Genomic DNA, 18,131 nt, shown 5'->3' with positions numbered 1-18,131 from the left:
GCCTTTCATATGTTTTTAAAACCCTTATTTTTCTTTTGAAATAACCTACTAGAGGCAAAAAGCAGAATACAATAACAATAGTTAACAGTTAAAATGTATTTTGTGTAAAATAGATAACTAATGGGAAGTTGCAATATAAACAGGGAGCCCATACTGGTGCTCTGTGAGGAACTAGAGCATTGGAGGGAGGCTCAAGAGGGAGGGGATATATATATATATAATACTAACTGATTCACTTTGTTGTACAGCAGAAAATGACCCAAAATGTAAAGCAATTATTCTCTAATTTAAAAAATAATAAAATAAAATTTATTTAAACCTGAAATTTTATTTAAAATTTATTTTAAAATTATGTTTTTAATTAATTAATTAATCTTAATTGGAGGGTAATTATTTTACAATATTGTGGAGGTTTTTGCTGTATTTCAACATGAATGAGTTTTAACAAAAATAAAACTATTAGTTTTAATAAAAATAAAGCTATTTACAATTCTATTTTCAATGCTCATCAAGTGACAAAAAATAATATCACACTTTATGTAGGTTCAGTCTAAAATAAATATATATATATATTTTTAAAGTAAACTGCAAAATGTTCCAGCCAAGACTGCTATGAATACTGTGTTGATTCATGAGCACCCTTCAGAATCACAGGTGAGTACATACGAAATGCCAAAGAGGAAAAAAAAAAAAAAAGGATCCTGAGAACTTCTGGGAAATAAAATTTCATTTTGCAAGAATCTCCTGCATCCATGCCAGCTAGATAATTAATGTTTGTTTTCTGTTCCCTAAAATCCTCCACAAATTCAAATCAGAGTCTGCCTTCTTTGCAATGTTCTTAGAAAATGCCCCTCAAGTCCTAAAATAATGACCTTTCTATTTCTCACTCTCCTCACTCCTCTGCAGTCCATTCTGAATTGGTTGAGGTGGGAGGGTGGGGCTTTCTATCAGAAAGTGAGGGCATGAGCAGGATTTGTTGGGTAAGCCGATTGGCTGCAGGAGCGGAACATTTCCACAAGGACTTAGGACACTCACCCCCTCAGGGTTTAGTAAAGTGTCTTACAGTGAAAATATCTCAGTAAGAAGAGGAAACATCATGAAGAGGATAGCAGGCACTGTGCTGGGGCTTTTGTTTGCCCAGGTTTGCTGTGAGTTGGGGCTACGCCAGAGGAGCATCTGAAGGATTGAGCAGCTGCTGTATTGTTAAGGGAGGGAGAGGAGCTGACAAGTCCTGCAGACTTTCTATCCTCATCTATGGGATCAGCGGAAGAGCAGGTGGGGGGCAGGTGGAGGCACTTTCAGGGTTTTATAGGAGTTACAGTGACCCTCATCAGCGACTGTTTCCCTTTCTTCATCTGGTGTTCGAGGGGTGGATGTGGAGCACAGTCCCCCAGCCCTGAGTCTCCAGGAAGGTGCCAACTCCACGCTTCAGTGTAATTTTTCCACTTACCCACAGAATGTGAATTGGTATCTTAAGAACCCTGGGGGCCGCCTCATCCACCTGGTTTACGTTCCTTCAGGGACAAAGCAGTTTGGAAGATTAACGGCCACGACAGTCCCTACAGAACGCCGCAGTTCACTGCACATTTCCTCTTCGCAGACCACAGACTCAGGCACTTACTTCTGTGCTGTGCAGCACAGTGCTCCCCAGGCACCTGCAGCCTCTACACAAACCCTCCGCGGGCTCAGCCCCTCCTCCAGCCACAGTCACACCGTGAAGCCACCACAGGGCATTTGCAGTGCTTAGTATTTCTTATGAACATTGGTATAGGTATAACCACAAGCGCTTTTTAGCCCTACAGATTTGTCTATCTCCTTCTGCACCAGAACCTCTAACTTGTAACTAAAAAAGTAGCTGATAAGAGAACAGAATTAAAATAAATATTTCCCACAGTATGCCAGACTCCAAAACAGTAAACATTGAAAGCAACTAAAAGAAGAGAGAAATCTCTCCAGTAAAGATACTATCCAGCTTGGTTGGGTGTCTCAAGAATGTTCAATCTGTCTCACTGTGATGTATCCCAACAGGCAACTGCAAGCACTGGTATCCCATCCTATGAGTGCAGCAAAGTGAAGAGAAAATATTTGCTCAGTGTTTAATATGAATTTGACCACTTATAATATATTTCTTATAGTTCTGGATGCAAGAAATCTAAAATCCATTTCGCTGTCTACAGCCAAGGTCTTGGCAGGGTTGATTCCTTCCAGATTCTCTGGGGAAGAATCTGTTTCCTTTCCTTTTGTAGCTTCTGGAGGCCACTTGAATCCATGGCTCAAGACCCCTTCTTGAATCACTCCAAATCTTACTTTCACCACCATGGCTCCCTCCTCTCCTGGAGTCAAATCTTTTTCTGACTCTGTCCTATAAGGTATAAAGATTTAAAGCACAGAAATCTCAATTAAATAGAGCTGGCAGAAGAATGGGAGTTCTCCTGACCTGTGGACATCACAGAGGGCAAAAAGAAGACGAAAGAAGCCTTTACTTCCCTGGTCAGGATGCAGTCAATGGAAAGTCAAGGGCATTCTGTTTACTATAACCCTCCTAATTTCCTTGTCTTCTCTATAAAAGCATTTCCTTTCCTTGTTCAGTGGGGACTTGCATGTGGCTCCTCATGGTTGCAGATCTGGAATTTCAGTCCTTTGGTGATATCAAATAAACTCATCTTTTCTGGAGAAATATTTGGCAGTCTGTCATTTGTTCCCTGTACCTTGTGATTTTGTTTTTGTTCTGTTGTATTTGTTCCTTTGTTTTGATTCATTTTTATATATCATATATAAGTAAAAAACAGTATTTATCTTTCTCTGTCTGATTTATTTCACTAAGTATAATACACTCCATATCTATCTGTGTTGTTCCATTTGGCAAGATTGCATTCTTTTTTATATTTGATTAATGTTCTATTGTGTGGTGTGTGTGTGTGTGTGTGTGTGTGTGTGTGTGTGTGTGAGGGTATATAGATAGATAGATAGATGAAAGATTGATATTTTCTTTATCCATTCATCTATGAATGAACACTTAGCTTGGTTCCAGATCTTGGTTACTGTAAAAAATGCTGCTATAAACATTGGAGTGCAGATACAATTTGGAAGAGTTTTGTTTTCTTTGGACAAATACCTAGGAGAGAAATTGCTGGGTCATCTGGTAGTTGTATTTTTAGTGTTTTGAGAAGAATCTCCATAACGTTTTCCATAGTAGCTCCTCCAATTTCCAACCCAGCGGCAGTGCATTAGGGTTTCCTTTCTTCTGCATCCTCACCACACTTGTTATTTCTTTTCTTTTGATAATAGTCATTCTGATAGATGTGAGGTGACACCTCGTTTTGACATAGATTTGCTCTTTTTCTGAATATTAGAGACTTTGGACAGCTTTTCATGTACCTATTGGCTATCTCTTTGGAAAAATGGCTAGTCAGGTCTTATGTCCAGTTTTTAATCAGACTGTGTTTTTGTTATTGAGGTATATATATATAATGTCTTTGTGTACTTTGGATATTAATCTCTTATTGCAAATACCTACTCCCCATCAGTAATTTGCCTTTTATTTTTGTTGATCGTTTCTTTGCTGTGCATTAGATTTTAGTTTGATTCAGTTCACTTCAGTTCAGTCGCTCAGTTGTGTCCGACTCTTTGCGACTCCATGAACTGCAGCATGCCAGGCCTCCCTGTCCATCACCAACTCCCAGAGTTCACCTAAACTCATGTCCATCGAGTCGGTGATGCCATCCAACCATCCACTTCTCCTGCTGCCCCCAATCCCTCCCAGCATCAGGGGCTTTTCAAATGAGTCAACTCGTTGCATGAGGTGGCCAAAGTATTGGCGTTTCAGTCTTAATATGAGTCCTTCCAATGATCACCCAGGACTGGTCTCCTTTAGGATGGACTGGTTGGATCTCCTTGTAGTCCAAGGGACTCTCAAGAGTCTTCTCCAACGCCACAGTTCAAAAGCATCAATTGTTCGGCACTCAGCTTTCTTCACAGTCCAACTCTCACATCCATACATGATTACTGGAAAAACCATAGCCTTGACTAGATGGACCTTTGTTGGCAAAGTAATATCTCTGCTTTTTAATATGGTATCTAGGTTGATCATAACTTTCCTTCCAGGGAGTAAGTGTCTTTTAATTTCATGGCTGCAATCACCATCTGCAGTGATTTTGGAGCCCCCCAAAATAAACTGTTTTCACTGTTTCCCCATCTATTTCCCATGAAGTGATGGGACCAGATGCCATGATCTTAGTTTTCTGAACGTTGATTTATGTTAGTTTGATTAGGTCCTGTTTATTTATTTTTCCTTTTGTTGCCCTTGCCTTTGAGACGGAAAAAAAAATATGGCAAAGAGAAATGTCAATGAGCATACTGCCTATACTTTCTTTTTCAAGTTTTAAAAGTTTCAGGTCTTACATTTCGGTCTTTAATCCATTTTGAGCTTATATTTGTATATGTTGTGAGAAAATGTTCTAATTTTGGTCTTTTCCTTTTAGGTGTTCAGTATGGTCAACACCACTTACTGAAGAAACTGTCTTTCCCCCATTTCAATAAGCTATATAAAATCATTCAGAGTAATATCTCTACATGCTCACAGAAGGGCAACACTGCTTCAGAGTCAATTAACTTCTGTCCCACATACAGAGATTCTTCAACTAGCCAGAAAAGATCCTTTAAATATCTATTAAATTTTTATCTCCAACTTTTCTTCAAATTACATCTCTGAATCTTGTATGTACATAGGTATCCATACATCTACCTAAATAGTATCTGTATATATTTTAGTTTAACAGTTTTAAAACTATGGCTTTGAAAATTAATATTTAAATCATTTAATATTTAATATTATTTAATAATTATTATTTAATAATTTAATATTTAATAATATTTAATATTAAAATTAATATTTCTTTTAAACAGCATGATTTTTCCTTTGACATTAAGGGCATATGAGTTTCTCTAATATAAATTTATAATGTTTTCACCCAGATACATCCCAAACTCCAATCGTACTGAGTTAATCAGTGCCAGAATTCCCTCACCCCATTCTTTACTAAGAAATATACTGGTGATGTAAGTTCCAGTTCAAGCAGCTCCTCCATCAGAACTACTCTCTGGCTGAGTCCAGAAGTGAGTCCATTATCATTTTCTTGGGCCTATCATATAGAAACATATTTCTCTTTAGTAGCTTTTATCTGAATGTACTTGTATTGGGAGTGGGTTGACTGAAGATTGCTACTTCTGTTTCTTTCTTGAACGAGACCCAAGTATGACCATTTTAGGCATTAGTAATATATACTGAAGACATACATGGATAAATGAATAAATAAAAAATAAAACACACCAAAAATTCAACAAACAATAAAAAATCCCCTTCGAGAGCTGGAGTAGATGGGATTAGATTGAGGAGTGGGAATGGTTATTATTGTCTCCTGTTTAACTGTGATGATGTTTTTCTTTGATAGTATCTGAGATGACCTCAAATACAGAGACCACAAAGTCTTTAAAAAAAAATGAGCTCCTTAATTTCTGTTTCTATACCCTGATGTGTTGACCTCTAAAGCCAAAATGGTTCTTCACATTTTTGTATTTTACCTGTGAGAATAAGGTGTAACTCAGTATGAGAACTACCAAAAATGTTTCATTACTGAATGATCATGGTCCCATATCTTCTGAATTCTGCAGAGTTTTCCCAGCTAATCTTATCAATTTGGAGATGAAAGATTCTCCAGAACAAGTTATTCCAGTGCTTCTCAATTTATTTTCTCCATGCTTATTCTTGGAAACATTTATTTGCCTGATTTATATTTTATAAGAAGTATAAATTGAAATTTATCTAATTATATTTTATTAATTCTTAGGATCATGTAAAGTGTGGAAACCCCGAATGATGGTGTTAAAATGTAAATTCCATCAGGGCAAAAGGACTATGTATCTTTATGTTCTGCTCCATAAGCTTTGCTTGTAATGATATATTATGCCCCTTGTGTATCCTCAATAGACTTTAACTAGTATTTGTAATAAAAAAGAAATGCCCCCTACGTACTAATCTTGTGACTTCATGGGAGTCCCTCTTTTCCCCATTGTAAAATAACGCTAGTCCTATTAAAACATCAAACTGTCCTGATACATGATTTTTAACCTTCTAGGAGGTATGAAGAAAAGGAAGAAGGGGAAAGTGTGAGAGAAATTCTATCCTGCACTTTATCCTTGTAAGGGGGGCATTTCAGATTCCCAATGAATTTAATTCAGTGATTCTAAATTAGCACAGAATGAGAAATACTACTTTCGAGAGAGAGGTTTAAGAGAAAGCACTTGTGAGATGATGGGGCCTACTGAAAGAATAAAAGCAGGTGTGACCTTAAAGTCAGAGTTCTCGCTGGCTGAGAAGAGGAGAAGAGGAACTTGAGTTGTCACTGAGCACTGGCGCCAGAAACAATGGACAAGATACTGGGAGCATCATTTTCACTTCTGTGGCTTCAACTAGGCTGTGAGTTGTGGAGGAGAAAACCTAGGATATCTCATTAATTAGGGGGACTGGGAAAATTGGGTTACAAACAAGTTCATGCAGATAGAAACTTTAAGAAATAAACATATGTCTGCGGAACTGGTGGGTTTTTATCTCTTTAAGTGGGGGTGAATGGCCAACAGAAGGAAAAACGTGACCAAGAGCAGGTAAAACAGCACCCTTAATCTTTGACAGTCCAAGAAGGAGAGATTTCCATTCTTGTTCAGAATGAACTATAGTTTTTTTTTTTTTTTTTTTTTACTACTTCCTATGGTACTGGCAATACCCTTGTAAAGGCCCTGCATTCTTGATAGCCATACGTTTAGCTGGGAATGAAATGGAGGAGGGAAGATTCACAGGGAAGTTTTCCTAAGTAAGAGTGCCAAACAGCTCTCATTGAGCATCACAACTGTCTTGCCTGCAGACTCAGCTGCCTACTTCTGTGCAGCAAGTGCACAGTGCTCCCCAGGCACCTGCACCTGTACCCAAACCTGCAGCAGAGGCTCCAGACACACCTATGTAGATGAAATACACACACAGACACATACAATTTGTTTGTGCATAAAAAGTCTTAATATATTGAATAAAACTGATATTATATAGAATTTATTTTTTGACCAAAATGGAAATGATATGGATCAAGTGCAAAGAAATGTCTCTAGAAACTCCTAAATATTTGATACATATTTAAATCTTATAACTTTAAAACAAGCCTAAGTTAAAAAAAAAAAAAAAAAAAAACATTTACGATGGATGCCAGAAGATATTTTGAAAGTAAATGCTGGGAGCGCACACTATGTAAATATGTATGAGATCCAGCTAAAATAACACATAGAAGGAAATTTATCTTTTTAAATACTTATATTAATGAATAAAAAAGGTTGATAAACTACTATCAAGGCTTTCAGGAAAAGATGATAGAAAAGCAAATTAAACCCAATGTAAACTGAAAGAAGCAAATAATAAAATGTTCAAATGGTGAATTACAAAGAAAACTATGGAGGTAACCATGAAATCAGTCAGTTCAGTCTTTGTGACCCCAAGGACTGCAGCACAACAGGCTTCTCTGTCCATCACCAGCTCCCGGAGCTTGCTCAAATTCATGTCCATCAAGTTGGTGATGCCATGCAACCATCTCATCCTCTGTAGTCTCCTTCTCCTCCTGCCTTCAATCTTTCCCAGCAACAGGGTCTTTTGCAATGAGTCAGTTCTTCGCATCAGGTGGCCAAAGTTTTGGAGCTTCAGCTTTGGGATGAGTCCTTCCAATGAATATTCAGGACTGATTTCCTTTAGGATTGACTGGTTGGATCTCCTTGCTGTCCAACAGACCCTTAAGAGTCTTCTCCAACACCACAGTTCAAAAACATCAATTCTTTGGCACTCAGCTTTCTTAATAGTCCAATTCTCACATCCATACATGACTTCTGGAAAAACCATAGCTTTGACTATATTGACCTTTGTCAGCAAAGCAACGTCTCTGCTTTTTAATATCTTGTCTAGGTTGGTCATAGTTTTGCTTTCAAGAAGCAAGCATCTTTTAATTTCATGGCTGCAGTCCCCATTCACAATGATTTTGGAGCCCAAGAAAATAAAGTCTGTCACTGTTTCCATTGTTTCCCCATCTATTTGCCATGAAATGATGGGACTGGATGCCATGATCTTAGTTTTTTGAATGTTGAGTTTTAAGCCAACTTTTTCATTCTCTTCTTACACTTTCTTCAAGAGGCTCTTTAGTTCCTCTTCACTTCCTGCCATAAGGGTGCTATCACCTGCATATCTGAGGTTACTGATATTTCTCCTAGCAATCTTGGTTCCAGCTTGTGCTTCATCCAGTCTGGCATTTTGCATGATGTACTCCGCATATAAGTTAAATAAGCAGGGTGACAATATGCAGGCTTGACGTACTCCTTTCTGAATTTGGAACCAGTCTGTTGTTCCATGTCCAGTTCTAACTGTTGCTTCTTGACTTGCATACAGATTTCTCAGGAGGCAGGTCAGGTGGTCTGGTATTCCTATCTCTTGAAGAATTTTCCACAGTTTGTTGTGATCCACACAGCTTTGGAATAGTCAATAAAGCAGAAATAGATGTTTTTTTTCTGGAATTTTCTTGCTTTTTCTATGATCCAACAGATGTTGGCAATTTGATCTCTAGTTTATCTACCTTTTCTGGATCCAGCTTGAACATCTGGAAGTTCATGGTTCACATGCTGTTGAAGCCTGTCTTGGATAATTTTGAGCAGTACTTTGCTAGTGAATGAGAAGACTGAAATCGTGTGGTAGTTTGAAAATTCTTTGGCATTGCCTTTCTTTGGGATTGGAATGAAAACTGACCTTTTCCAGTCCTGTGGCCACTGCTGAGTTTTCCAAATTTGCTGGCATATTGAGTGCAGCACTTTCACAGCATCATCTTTTATGATTTGAAATAGCTCAACTGGAATTCCATCACCTCCACTAGCTTTGTTCGTAGTGATGCTTCCTAACAAAGGTTCGTCTAGTCAAAGCTATAGTTTTTCCAGTAGTCTTTATGGATGTGATTCCTGGACTATAAAGAAAAGTGAGTGTCAAAGAATTGATGCTTTGAATTTCAGTGTTGGAGAAGACTCTTGAGAGTCCCTTGAACTACAAGGAGATCCAACCAGTCAATCCGAAAGGAAATCAGTCCTGAATACTCATTGGAAGGACTGATGCTGAAGCTGAAACGCCAATACTTTGGCCACTAATGGGAAGAACTGACTTCTGGGAAAAGACCCTGGTGCTGGAAAAGGTTGAAGTTGGGAAGAGAATGGGACAGTAGAACATAAAATGGCATCACCGACTCGGTGGACATGAGTTTGAGCAAGCTCTGAGAGTTGGTGATAGACAGAGAAGCCTGATGTGCTGCAGTCCATGGGATTGCAGAGAGTTGACCACAACTGAGTGACTGAACTGAACTGATACATAGTGTGATTCTGCTTAAACAACATTCTCAAAGGGACAGAATATAAAGATAAAGAGGAGATCAGTAGTTAGCAGGGTTATAAAAAGTTTCAGAGATGGGGAAAGTATTCAAAGAGGATTTCTTTAGAGATGAAACAATTTTGTGTCATGATTTTAGTGGTGTTACAAGAATCTATACATGTGATAAAATTTCTTAGAGTGATGCGTCAAAACCTAAGAGTGTATATGAGAACTGATTTATAAAGTTATTATATTTTGAAAAAATTTTATTAATATAAATTTATTAATAGATATATAGTTATTATATTAATATATGTATCTATATTATATAATATGATGCTCTGCAAGCTGCTGTAGTCATTCATGATCTCCTCTCCTTAATTACAAGTGATTTCAAGCCTGGGCATTTATTGTTTGTCAACACTTAGATGTAAAATGAGACAGAAGAGTAGGTGTCTCAGATAAATACAAACTCACCTCCGCGCTTCACTCATTCATGAGTTACTTTGATCCGTGAACTTGCACTCTTTTAGACCTTGTCTGTATTTTATTTTCTACTTGTTTATTTGCCTTTGGTTTGTTTATATTAATTCATCTATTGCAACAACGAAACCAAATGGAAGATTGGCAGCTACATTCCACATGAACATGAGACAGTGTACAGAATCTGAGTCACCATCTTCTGTGGTGTTCACAAGTACTAAGTGTCTGCAGTTTGTAGATATTAAGTTTTGTAAGAGTGCGTTATAGCATTTTCTCACAGAAAGATCTGGCATGTTTATCTTAACTTTATTTTATAAAGAGAAATAGTAATGAGCAACTGACAAATGAGACTGAATACTTTGGACCAATGAGACACAAAATGTGACATGAGGATGATTCTAGGACATGTGGTCTAATAAGGACAATTCTATATTTAGAGGCAACAGGAGTGAATATCCTGATCCCCCTCAAAGTCTAATACATAAAACTCAATATCAGATTTCAAAAGAATAATATTTTATTCCTGATATAATGGTTTAAATATAAACCACTGAATAGATTCCGATTTTCAGATGGACTGATTGTTAAAAATCATTTCATGTTGAAGTAATTTTATTGATTGAAAAACCTAAGTAGAGCCCTGCAACTCAGTAAAAAAAAAAAAAAAAAAGCAGAGACACATTAATTACTTTGGATAAGATTGCTTTTCACCCAGAAAGCCTAAGATCTGTGAATGCTTTAAAATAGTCACTAGATTCTGGATGGAGCAAAGTAAGCATAGGCTAAATTAATGACCAATCTGTAGATTACAAGAATGTATCGTAGGCTATACTAAATTATATCTTAAACAGGATGGCAAAGTTATTTTACTGAATCAATGTATGTCAACTTGTTTAATCTTCAGTCTCCCTCAGTTTAAACCTTTAATATTATTTCTTTCTTCATGCTTTTTTTCAGGATCTGCCAAACTTAATGACCAGGGAAAGAAAACTACACAACGTAAAGGTGTGTTGTGAGCCAGACTTCATCGTACACAGACCATGTGGTCGATGAACATGACACCCTACTTCCTGTTTCGGGGGAGTCACACAGGAACCCAGGTACTGTGTATATGTGCTGCCAGGCACTTACAGACACCGAACTCTCAACTTGAGGCAGAATTAAACACATTTGAGCAGGGGAATCCACACTTCATGCCGCTCTCCAGCCTGCTCTGGGTGTTCCTGGCCTTCACCTTCTGTGGTAGGGATGCTTCCAAACATGGGTGCACGTGTTCAGGGTGAGAGGACTGCACACCGGCACGTGGAGCTTCACAGGAATTTGGGGAGGAAAGGAGGACTGGAGAAAAGCAGGCATCTTAGGATTTCAGTTTAGTTTGTAAATATTTGGGTCCAAAATTTGTCTAATTTCTACAGTATTTGTTCACTATTTCACCTCTGTTTTCTTATTTTTTTCCACAGGATCTGGTGTGGCCCAGAATGTTACTCAAGACCAGCCAGTCATAATCAGTCAAGCAGGGAAGGTAGCCACCCTTAACTGTCGGTATGAAATAAGTAGGAATGTGCATGACTACTGAATTTTTTGGTACAAGCAGCTTCCCAGTGAAGAGATGACTTACATCATTCATCAGTATTCAGAAGACAGGAATGAAAGGGAGGGCCGCTACGCTGTAAACTTCCAGAAAGCACGTAAATCCATCAGCCTCACTCTTTCATTCTTAAAACTGGAACATTTTGTAAAGTATTTCTGTGCTCTCTGGGAACTCACAGTGTTTGAAGTAATAGGAAAAGCTGAACAAAACCCCCAGAGCTTAATAAGAGAGAGTCCCCCTGCTTTAGGACCCCAGCTTAAATGCACACCTGCAGACCTCAGACAAGAAATGATAGTCCTGTGGTAGCTTAATCTGTGATCTGGATCAGAGGAATTAATTCTAAATAAAAGCTTCTTCTGTGTCATTTGGATTCTGGTGTTCAGAATAACCTGCTACTAATACATTCTCCTCTTGAATTTTTGAATTTAAATCAATCATACAGAACATGTGTAACCTTGTCTAAAGTTATAAACTAGCTCCATAATAATGTAAAGTGACAGTTTCACTAAAATACACTCATATCACACACCTGGGTCTAGTTATCTGGAATCATGATGGAAATAATTTCCTGAATCCTTTCTTCTTAGACTTATGTCACTTAAGGTGCAGTTAGACAAGCAGAATCACCAGTGGTATGGAATAAGAAATTAGTTATAAAGATTAGAACTCAGGCAATTTCTAGATTTGGTGGAAGAGTGTATACAAAGCTGTTATCCTCGTATCTAGTGTTGAGAATAAATTCATTGTTAATCAGCTAGAGTAATAGTTGTAGAACAAAGCTGGAAATAGACTGAAGTGTGGACAAACGGTGACTCATAAGGACATATTAGAACCATGAGGATAATGGAACCCACAAGACACACTAAAACTTGTCTACGTCTCACCTCCTTCAGTCTCACAGTAGTGGGTGACCTTGGGAGGAGTGGGTGTCATTTGATATCATGCTTAAAATTGGCTTAAAACTCAACATTCAGAAAAATAAGATCATGGCCTCTGGTCCCATCACTTCATGGCAAATAGATTGGGAAACAATGGAAACAGTGATGGACTTCATTTTTTGGGCTCCAAAATCATTGCAGATGGTGACTACAGTCATGAAATTAAAAGACACTTGCTCCTTGGAAGAAAAGTTATGACCAACCTAGATTGCATATTAAAAAGCAGAGACATTTCTTTGCCAACAAAGATCCATCTAGTCAAAGCTATGGTTTTTCCAGTAGTCATGTATGGATGTGAGATTTGCACTATAAAGAAAGCTGAGTGCAAAGAATTGATACTTTTGAACTGCGGTGTTATAGAAGACTCTTGAGAATTCCTTGGACTGCAAGATCAAACCAGTCCATCCTAAAGGAAATCAGACCTGAATATTCATTGGAAGGACTGATGCTGAAGCTGAAACTCCAATATTTTGGCCATCTGATGTGAAGCATCCGGTCCCATCACTTCATGGGGAATAGATGGGGAAACAGGGGAAACAGTGTCAGACTTTATTTTTGGGGGCTCCAAAATCACTTCAGATGGTGACTGCAGCCATGAAATTAAAAGATGCTTACTTCTTGGAAGAAAAGTTATGACCAACCTAGATAGCATATTCAAAAGCAGAGACATTACTTTGCCAACAAATGTTCGTCTACTCAAGGCTATGGTTTTTCCTGTTGTCACGTATGGATGTGAGAGTTGGACTGTGAAGAAGGCTGAGTGCCTAAAAATTGATGCTTTTGAACTGTGGTGTTGGAGAAGACTCTTGAGAGTCCCTTGGACTGCAAGGAGATCCAACCAGTCCATTCTGAAGGAGATCAGCCCTGGGATTTCTTTGGAAGGAATGATGCTAAAGCTGAAACTCCAGTACTTTGGCCACCTCATGTGAAGAGTTGACTCATTGGAAAAGACTCTGATGCTGGGAGGGATTGGGGGCAGGAGGAGAAGGGGATGGCAGAGGATGAGATGGCTGGATGGCATCACTGACTCGATGGCCGTGAGTCTGGGTGAACTCCGGGAGTTGGTGATGGACAGGGAGGCCTGGCGTGCTGCGATTAATGGGGTCGCAAAGAGTCGGACACGACTGAGTGACTGAACTGAACTGATGTAAAGAACTGACTCATTGGAAAAGACCCTGATGCTGGTAAAGATTGAAGGCGGGAGGAGAAGGTGATGACAGAGGGTGAGATGGTTGCATGGCATCACTGACTCAATGGGCATTAATTTGAGTAAACGCTGGGAATTGGTGATGGCAGGGAAGCCTGGCGTGCTGCAGTCCATAGGGTCGCAAAGAGTCGGACATGACTGAGAAACTGCACTGAACTGAACTGAACTTACATACATACTTGGCCCAAGACAAAGAGAAGATGAGGAGGAGATTTGACGGAAAGTGGAGGTGTTGTGAGTCAACAATAAGATGAAATATCATATCAGCAGCAACATGTGTGAGTAGCCATAATCCCTGGAGCCCTGCACCAACCTCCAAAACATAAAAACTGTGGCTGCTTCATCACAACGACCTTCCAAATGTCACACAAATTTCTTTTGTGGCCAACCCTAAACCAGAACAATACAGGAAGCACATTCTGGGAAAGATATTTCCAGTCAGTTAAGGTAGCTCAAAACTGCTACAATATACTCTATGTTAATTTGGCATCCATCTGTACTCTTTTAACAGCTTTTGAATAAAGAAGAAAGCAAAACTATGTTTCTTGGTAATGTTGTTGTTGCTGTTCAGAAACTAGGTCGTGTCTGACTTTTTGTGACCCCATGGACTGCAGCACAAGGCCTCCTCTATCTTCCACTGTCTCCTGGAGTTTGCTCAAATTCATGTCCATTGATTTGGTGATACTATCCAACTGTCTTATCCTATGCTGCCCTCTTCTCCTTTTGCCTTCAATCTTTCCCAGCTTCAGAGTCTTTTCAAATGATATGGCTCTTCTCATCAAGTGGCCAAAGTGTTGGAGTTTCAGCCTCAGCATCAGTCCTTTCAATGAATATTCAGGGTTGATTTTTTTTTAGGATTGGCTGGGTTGACCTCCTTGCAGTCCAAGGGACTCTCAAGAATCTTCTCCAAAACCACAATTCTTGCTAATATGATGCAGTCGTTCCTTATTCAACCCCAAACAGTCTAAACATATCCTTCAAAGATTATAGCAAGTTCATTTATCCATTTGTGGGTGATGTTATTTTATCTTCTAGCAAAGCCACACTCTTCCACTGTATCCTGTATCTTCACTACTGAGATATAAAAATATATAAGATTGACTTACATTAGCATATCTTGTTACCACACATAGCAAATGGGAGAGGGGAGTTAAAATTGGTTAATATAAATACATAAATATATTTATATAAAATTGAAAAACAAATTTTCATAAGTGCTATTCTTCTTATTTCTGCAAATGACCACATGGTTAGAGCAGGTATTTATAACCACCTTTTCCATTACTCATCCTATAACCTCTTTGCTCATAGCAAGCACTTCCATTCACTGCTATACTTCTCTTCCTATAAAGCAATCTCCTTATTCAGGAGCAATGCTATGAGGAAAGTCATAAATTTGAATAAGGAATTCTGCAGGTCCACCACTCTGGTTTTGGCAGATGTTTGCAAACCATTGTATTCTGGGAAACATCATTAAAATGATACCTAACTTCATATTAGAAGCAATAGAAGCCACCAAAGTATATTTTTTAAAGAGCTTAAAGAAAAAAAGCAAAATATTCAAGCTAGTATCTTATGAGCATAAAAGTATATTTTTTAATTGTGTGTTTGTTATAAATCACTGCTAAGAGTTTTGAAAGTCAATGCACAGACTGATAAACTGTATTTGCCATGCATATTTCTGAAAAAGGACTCAAATGCAGAATATGTTAGAAGTTCCTTTAAATCATTAGGAAAACAGATAATAAAGAATGACAAAATCTTTGAGATTCAACTCAGAAATAAGATATCTGATAGCTAATACATATATAAAGACCTTAACATTATTATTAATTAGGGAAACGAAAATAATACCTTATCTCGGTGTTCCATCTGGGTCCTTTCAGTACTCTGAGTGTATCAATGTGGCTAGGAGAATATGACTCTAGGAAATAGGGAGAAATGACGACTGTCTCCAGGAAACTAAGTGATTAAGTGAATTTTCTAGAAGCTTCCATCATTGAACCAATGTGGAGAAAAGAACAAACAGTAACAAGTCACAGACCTGGACATTGAAGGAGAGGTAGGATTTCCTGGAAAAAAGAAAGTTGGTATTTACTGAGCTTTACTCAATGTGAGGCACTGTGGTTTGTGTTTCAGATTCATTATCTAATTCAAATATCAAATCCCTAAGAGATAGGTTTTATTGTTTCTTTAAAAAAAAATACTTTGGGAATGAGCCCTATCTTTCCTAATTGTGAAAAGCTTCTCTACCTTTTATTATCAGCCAGTTTGTCGCATTTTAGAGGGCTGCTTAGGAGCAAGGTCTGGACTATGGAGAAGCACTTGGCCCCAGAACTGGGTGGCTGGATGTCTCAGTGGTGGTGATACTACTGGTTTAAACTAGACACTAAAGGGAACGAAGAAAGAAATGCCAAAACATAGATTCAACTGTCCCAGGATCAGTAAATGAGGAAAGCATCCACTAACTAGTTCACAGTGCCAAATGCTTTTGTAAGTTTCTTAAGTAATAGTATGCTGGGAAAAGCAAGGACTACAATGAGATTTCATTCCTTAAACACCCCAAGCTTGTTTCCCTATCAAGACCTGTGCCCCTTGTTTTTTCCTCTCTCCTGTGATGCTTTGCTGTTGTTTAGTCACTAAGTCGTGTCTGACTCATCCTCTGTCCATGGGGTTTCCCAGGCAAGAGTACTGGAGTGCATAGCCATTTCCTTCCCTATGGGATCTTCCAGACCCAGAGATTGAGTCCACAGGAAGGTGGATTCCTTACCACTGAGCCAGTGATGCTATCCCCCAAATATGAACATGATGCACCTCTGAATCCCTTCATATTTCAACTCAAATGTCACCCTCCTGGGATCCAGCGTGAGGAACTCCACCCATGGGAAAGGTCATGAGGAAGGAGGCTCGGCACATGCAAAGGCGGGATCGAGCCTCAGGAGTCCCCCTGGATATTCTCGAGCATCTAATCCCAAAACCAGAGTCTGCCTACTTTACTGCTTTGTGCTCTCACCTCTGACTTGATGGGGGCTGTCTCCCACCACCATCTCGCTCTCTCTGAAAAGGAGTTAACTTACAGCTCCAGTTAATAAAGTTCCTGGGCATAATAGGAGTGTTTAAATCCAAACCCCTCCGATGGCTCTCTAACTTGCCTGACAAGTTTACCCGGACTCCTACAGCTATACATACGATTGTTTACAGTCTCCCAACCGTGAGAGGCATGGGAAGCTTAAGATATTCAAATAGCTTAGAGTCTCTCAGAGAGTTAGAAGCTGTCAGAATAAAACTAGTAGAAGATTTCATTAATGAGCCAATGCTTGCTGCCAAGTTTCCACATCCCTTGTATTTCATCCTTGAACATGTATTAATTAATATAGTTGGTATGTAGAAAAAATAAGTAGTGGCCTTGGTGTTAGCAACTTTAAACCCTTAAGGTAATAAATTATTTCCTTTGTTATAAACCCACTGCACCTCTGCCCTATAGGAATGCAACTTTATCTAACACCTTTGGAGGATGGCGCCAAACTTTAAAATAATTACTCTTAGAGAAAATAAGTCTTATGGTTGACAAACCTTTGTCAGAGTCATAAAATGTTAATAGGCCTTCTGGCCAGAAGATGATGTAAGTCACCTAAACCATTTGTATAAGATAAGTTTGCAGAAAAGAAACCCTGGTTTCGATAAGGATCAAAGACTGCTGACTTTTCATGATTTCACACCCCCTGTTATCCTCTATGTGCAACTTATGGTATAAAAGCCCCTTTGAAAATAAAGCTACGGGCATTGCTCACTGAAGCTTGGCCTCCCCATGTCATTCTTTCTCTCAACCTCTGTCTGAGTCTCCATCTGTAGTGCAGAGGCCCGCCAAGCTTACTAATTTTGCCGGCTTCTAAGATCTGAACGGGGAGGCCTCAGTGTCTCCTCTCCCATGGGAGAACAGAAGGACGCCTGTGGCCTACATAAGTGGTGCAAACTTCTTGGCTTGAAGTTTTATTGGTTTTCCGCGTAAACCAAGCTACTCAGCCTCTTTTCTCCACTGAATTTTCCTGCTGAGCTATCCTCATTCTATTACTCTTTATATCTTTGATTAATATTTAATTAAAGCCAGTGTACTCACCGATGCTGTCTCCCCTTTGAACTCCCTGGATCGGCTGGGGCTGGACCTCGGCATCACCACTTTGTGAATCCTTTGTCGAAATCTGTTTTTCTGACCTAAGAATCAGACTCTATCTAGCACACTGCATGCAGCAAGAATGAAAGCTGATATACTGCCACCTGGTGTCCTGCTCAAACATTTTGTGAGGCTTTCTCTGGCTTCCCTGCTCCCCTCCAGTGATCTTGGATTAAATTGTGGGGAAGCCTAATCACAATAGGAGCTGCCAAGGCTGAACCAGTCAGTAAACTTCCCAGTGCAGAAATCAAGAGGGAGAGGATTCAGGAAACCTGGCTGTTTGTTTTTTCTTTTGCCTGCCATATGTGAAA

At 38.9% G+C, this 18,131-nt stretch overlaps 1 long non-coding RNA gene across 1 annotated transcript; it reads right to left on the bottom strand.

The window, feature by feature from the left end:
• Positions 1 to 9,774: 9,774 nt before the first annotated feature.
• On the bottom strand, positions 9,775 to 17,855 carry LOC139185212 (uncharacterized). The gene is made up of 3 exons (XR_011568764.1): positions 17,767 to 17,855; positions 15,504 to 15,721; positions 9,775 to 14,723 (listed from the first exon to the last, which is right to left on the bottom strand). It is a non-coding gene; the product is annotated as an uncharacterized lncRNA (long non-coding RNA).
• Between the last annotated feature and the right edge of the window lie 276 nt (positions 17,856 to 18,131).

Source organism: Bos indicus, chromosome 10, assembly GCF_029378745.1.
Source record: "Bos indicus isolate NIAB-ARS_2022 breed Sahiwal x Tharparkar chromosome 10, NIAB-ARS_B.indTharparkar_mat_pri_1.0, whole genome shotgun sequence".
Classification (NCBI taxonomy): domain Eukaryota; kingdom Metazoa; phylum Chordata; class Mammalia; order Artiodactyla; family Bovidae; genus Bos; species Bos indicus.
This window is presented reverse-complemented; position numbering and strand designations above follow the sequence as displayed.